Source organism: Macaca mulatta, chromosome 19, assembly GCF_049350105.2.
Source record: "Macaca mulatta isolate MMU2019108-1 chromosome 19, T2T-MMU8v2.0, whole genome shotgun sequence".
NCBI lineage: Eukaryota > Metazoa > Chordata > Mammalia > Primates > Cercopithecidae > Macaca > Macaca mulatta.
This window is the reverse complement of record NC_133424.1, coordinates 64339020-64345218: the sequence shown is the minus strand read 5'-3', so window position 1 is coordinate 64345218 and position 6199 is coordinate 64339020.

The following is a 6199-nucleotide window of genomic DNA, read 5'->3' as shown; positions in this document are numbered from 1 at the left end:
TTTACTTAAGTCATGTGAACTTGAAAAACATTTTGGCATATTATTTAATTTATGAGTACTCTTTAAGCTAATTTGTTACCTTGTGTCCAAAACACAACAGAATATGTGTACAAACACATTAGCACAAACATACATTCTCATATAACCAAAGATCATATAGCTTTTACTTCAGAACTCCAGCCATGAGATATTAGTAGAAACTCATTGGTTTTCAAAAAGAGTAACAAAAAGAAATGGCAAACAGTGGATTTTATCTTAGTAGAAAAGTAACAGTAGACTTCAAGCAGGCAGAAAAGAAAGCAAAGAGATAGAGAACTTGGGGACTTTATAGTTGCAGGCCGACCTTTGGGCTCTGAATTTTCCTTGATGTACTTGTGCACAAAAAGACCATGTAAGTTCATGTTCATGTCACACTTGCAAGAAGAGGTGCCATAAAACCAAAAGAGTGCCTGAAAGGGGGGTCATTCTTCTTGTTTTCTCCTCATTCTTAGATTATTTCATTCCCACTTTTTTTTCTTTTTTCCTTAAAAGGAGAAACTGAGATGTGGCCTAGGGTTTTGTGGAGTGGGTCAAAGTGTGTGCTGCTTGCAAAGGAGACTCCACAGTGTGTTACCACTGAGTCACTGCCCCCCTCCTATGTGTCTCAGTTTCTTCTCTGAAGGTCTAAGCACCTCCAGGAGGGCTCAAAGCACAAGTTACCAGCACCCATATGCGCTTCCTGGATTAATCTTTTTTCAACTAATTTTGTGGGGGTTCTCTGTAGAGCCACTACATGTCATGGTGAGTCGACTTCCCAGACACTCCTATGAGGCCCCCCCTATGAGGCCCCCCCTGTCACCTAGGAGTGCCTATCAGCTAGGAGGAGCAAAATACTCTTTCTCTTCAAAGCTAAGGATACTCAGTCACTCATTTACCTATGAAAACAACAGTTCGGATCCTCATGTAAATGTGAACAGACAAGCCAAATTGAAATTGGTTTTGAGAGAAAAAGCAATAGAGGAGACCCCTTTAAAATGCATCTGTGTACTATAAGAAGGATTCTTTTTTTTTTTTTTTTGAGACAGATCTTGCTCTGTTGCCGAGGCTGGAGTGCAGTGGTGCAATGTCAGCTCACTGCAACCTCTGCCTCCTGGGTTCAAGCAATTGTCTGTCTAAGTGTCCTGAGTAGCTGGGATTACAGGTGCCCACCACCATGCCTGGCTACCTTTTGTATTTTTAATAGAGATGAGGTTTCACCATCTTGGCCAGGCTGGTCTTGAACTCCTGACCTGGTGATCCACTTGCCTCAGCCTCCCAATGTGCTGGGATTATGGGCTTGAGCCACCAGCCCAGCCACTAGCCTCTTTTAAATAGGTAGGTCTTGTGTGTACTAAGAGTGAGAACTCACTCATTATCATGGGGAGAGCACCAAGCCATTCAGAAGGGACCCAGCCCCATTACCCAAGCACCTTTCATTCAGCCCACCTTCAACAATTTGGGTCATATTTCAACATGAGATGTGGAGGAGACACATCACTGTCCCTTCCCCACCAGATACCAGCAACACCACCAGTTGTGACAATCAAAAATGTCTCTAGATATTTGTAAACGTTTCCTGGAGAGGGGGCGTTGTTCTTGGAAATACCACCTGCCAGTATAGAGATCAAGAAAGCAGAAGGTGCTGGGGCTGGGCGTGGTGGCTCATGCCTGTAATCCCAGCACTTTGGGAGGCCAAGGCGGGTGGATCACGAGGTCAGGAGTTCAATACCAACCTGGCCAAGATGGTGAAACCCCATCTCTACTAAAAATACAAAAAAATTAGCCAGGCGTGGTGGTGGGAGCCTGCAGTCCCAGCTATTCAGGAGGCTGAGGTAGAGAATTGCTTGAAACCAAGAGGCGGAGGTTGCAGTGAGCTGAGATCATGCCACTGCACTCCAGCCTGGGCGACAGAGTGAGACTCCATCTCAAAACAAAACAAAACAAAAACAGAAAGCAGAAGGTGCTAATGTGCCATATGGCTTTCAACTGTACTCAACACAATATTTTGTAAATTCTTCAAAAATGAGTTAGCTGATTTTCAAGAAGTGTTTAAGTCTGCAGCAGTAGCTCATCTGCAACTGATAAAACTCACATTTGAGAAGTGGTTTGAGGGGCAACAGCAAGTTAAAATTATAGCGAAGTCCAAATCAAGGCCATAGCCCTAATGTTCTTTGAAATAACCTGCCAGTTGATTAAGGTAAGTCTTGTGAAATTGTTTTTTGCAGGGGGATGAAATGGCAAGTGTAGTAAATAGATACTAGACTGGGGCCCAAGAAGTTCAAAAGCCCTGGAATAAAATTCTGAAACTAAGGAAGTGTTCCTAAAACTTGTGGGTATAGCTAAAGTCATGGGTTTAGCTTTGAAAATGTCCCTATTTTGAAATGGCATCATTTGAGACCTCTATCAGTCCATAGTATTTTATGAAAACAAAATTAAATTTAGACTTATAATAGTCTTTGGGATGGTAAATTTAAGTGCGAAAGAAGTAGCTGGGGGAAGCTGCTTACTGCAGAAGGAGGGCATACTTTCTGATACTGCATGAGGGGTGTCATCGGGTGAAGTCAAGAACAACAAAATATAATGGACTGGAAACCTATTCTCAGGAGAACTGTAGCCGTGTAAAGTACTGTTGTTCATTCTTGACCTCCTGGAACCAGGCCCTAACTCATCTTCTCAGCAAAATTGCACATTTGCTATGGACCAGAAACTACTGGGTACCTTCTTTGTTTTTCTTTTCTGAATGTGAGGGTTAATTCAGGTTTTATTTTTCTGTTCCACCATGAAATGTTGTGAGCGATGAGGACTCTATTGGGCTTTCAATGAACAGACGTTTCATGAGACTATCATGGATCCCAGCCTGCAACTGAAAGTTATGTTTGGGCTTTTAAAAAAAAATTTTGAGGACGTGGAGGTGAATATTATGTGTGGGCAAAGAGGAACAAATTATTTCTGATGGAAGCTGCACTGTCACATATTGTAATATTTCAAGACAGGGTCTGGCTCAGTCACCCAGGCTGGAGTGTAGTGGTGCGATCTCAGCTCACTGCAACCTCCACCTTCTGGGCTCAGGTGATCCTCCTCCCTCAGCCTCCCAAGTAGCTGGGACTACAGGTGTACATCACCATACCGAGCTAATTTTTGAATTTTTTTGTAGAGATGGGGTTTCGCCATGTTGCCCAGACTGGGAGAAGCATATTTTAAGGTATAATTAGCATGTTGTGTTTTTAAAATCTCAGTGATAAACTTGCACATTAGCAACAGAGCTCTTGTTTCCACATTATACAATTTCAGTTTATTTTCTTGTATCATTCCAATGCTTTCACTGAACTTAAAATAAAAGGGATCCTCCACATATTGGTAGAACACATTCTTTGCATCTATCATTTCTCTATACTTTTTTTGCCACACAAATCTGAGAATGCCACCTTGATTTAGGGATCCTTCAAGTTCTTCAATGGAAGAAATGTAAGTCCATGCATTGGGTTAAATGGTTTCTAGCAGAGTGTATAATGATTAAAAAATTATTTTTAAAATGTAGTTTTGGCTGGACTCTGTGGCTCATGCCTGTATTCCTAGCACTTTGGGAGGCTGAAGTGGATAGATTGCCTGAGCCCAGAAGTTTGAGACCAGCCTAGGCAACATGATGAAACCCCATCTCTACTAAAAATACAAAAACTGAGGTGAGAGGATCACTTAAGCCTAGGGAGGTGGAGGCTACATGAGCCGTGATTGCACCACCGCACTGCAACCTGGGCAACAGAGCAAGATCCCCTCTCAAAAAAAATTATATTACAGTTGAGAAGTCATAGAATACAGTGTTTATTATGATAACCTCAAACATGCATTGTTAGAACCTTTGAAAATGCATCTTTTATTAAACTATTTAATATTTATTGTCTGATAAATATTAATTTTATAGTGCAGGTGTAAAAATATTATAGACAATTTGTCTAAATAGTATTTCAGAAGCACTTTCAACAATTATATTGTGTAAAGTGTCCTATGTATGCATGAAGAAAGGACATGTATAAAGTATTTAGCATGAGGAAAATTGAGTCTTTCTCAACCTAGGCATGAGTTACAAGAGTAAACATTCAGTGTTGAATTAAAGAGTCTGAATTCACTTTTTTTTTTTTTTTTGAGGCAGTGTCTGGCTCTATCACCTAAGCAGTAATGCAGTAACGCCATCTAGGCTCATTGCAGCATCCATCTCCCAGGCTCAAGCAATTTCCAACCTCAGCCTTCCAACTAGCTTGGACTTGGACTACAGGGGCACACCATTACCCTTGGCGAATTTTTGTGTTTTTTGTAGAGATGGAGTTTTGTCTTGTTGCCCAGGTTGCTCTCGAACTCCTGGGTTCAAGCAATCTGCCCACCTCAGCCTCTCTCAATGTGCTGGGATTACAGGCGTGAGCTACCGCACCCTGCCTTATTCCTTTACTTGCTTAGTAAACTTGCTTTCACTTTACAATGTGAACTCACCCCTAATTCTTTCTTGCATGAGATCCAAGAACCCTCCCTTTTGGTTGTAACTCCCCAACAGGTTCTCCTTCCCTGCTGCCTAGACAGAGTCGATTCATCAAGACAGGGAAATTACAATGGAGAGTTTAATTCACATGGAGCTGGCTGTACAGGAACCTGAAATTTTTTTATTACTCAAATGAGTCTCCCTGAAAACTCGGGGATCAGGGTTTTTAAGGATAATTTGATGGGTAGGGGTCAGTGAGTCGGGAGTGCTGGTTGGTTGGGTAGGAGATGAAATCATAGAGATCTGAAGCTGTCATTTTGCACTGAGTCAGTTCCTGGGTAGGGTCACAAGACCAGATGAGCCAGTTTATGGATCTGGGTTGGTGTCAGGTGAGCCATCAAGTTCAGGGTCTGCAAAATATCTCAAGCACTGAGCTTAGGTTTTATAATAGTAATGTTATCCCCAGGAACAATTTGGGAAGGGTGAGAATCTTGTAGCTTCCAGCTACGTGACTCCTAAACTATTATCTCTCACCTTGTGCCTAATTTGTTAGTCTTACAAAGGCAGTCTAGTCCCCAAGCAGCAAGGGGGTTTGTTTTGGGAAAGGGCTATTAATGTCTATGATTCAAACTATAAACTAAGTTCCTCCCAAAGTTAGTTCAGCCTATGCCCAGGAATGAACAAGGGCAGCTTAGAGGTTAAAAGCAAGATGGAGTTGATTAGGTCAGATTTCTTTCACTGTAATACTTTTCTCAGTTATAATTGTGCAATGGCAGTTTCAGGTTCTGGATCAGGACCCCTTTCTGGTAACACAGGGATGGTTATGAATGCATCCAGACATCCAAAAAGTTACCTCTGAGAGCCAGAGATTTCCTTTCCCTATGGGTTCTTCCCTTGCATGTCAACCGAAGGATTCACTGGGGACCTAGAATTGTGCAGGGCAGTCTAGGAAGAGAGAGACAGGAGAGAGAAGAGGTGAAGTAGTTTTGAAGAAGAGAAAGAAGGTCCCATGCAGCCGCAGTTTTTTTTCTGACAAACGTTTCATGCTGGGAAATAGGATCCTGGTTTATTTGTGGGAGGGTGAGAAAAAAATGCCCTTTTAGGGTAGAGTCTGTGGAGCCCTAATTGGGGAAAAGGAGTCAGCCTGAAAGGACCAGGAGAAAGCAAAGAGATAAAGCAAATAAGCTATAAATCTGTCTTTCTTCATGGTCCAGGACATATGAACAAAATAGAGGAAGCAGATAAGCTGTAGTTCTCTTTTTCTTTATGGCCAAGGACATATCGCCTTTCTGTGGAAAGAACTTAAATAACTCACAAACTTTCTGCTTTCATTTATCATCAAATGCCTCAGCTAACAGAAGAATGCAAGTTAGCTCCCTGCTACCTTGGCCTGCCAAAGTGTGGTGATTATAGGCATGAGCCACTGCACCCAACCAAATCTCCTTTTCTCATAAGGAAGTCAGTCAGTAGGATCACAGCACACTCTAACAAGCTTATTTTACCTAATCACCTCTTTAAATGCCCTATATTTAAATACAGTCATATTCTGAGGTAGTGGGTGTTAGGACTTCAAGATACGGTTTTCTGCGGACATGATTCTGCTCGTAACACTCTGTGCTCTGGACTCCCAAAATTTATGTGCTTCTTACATGCAAGGTCTCTTCACCGTCATCCCAATGAAAATCTTTTTTTTTTTTTTTTTGAGACAGGGTC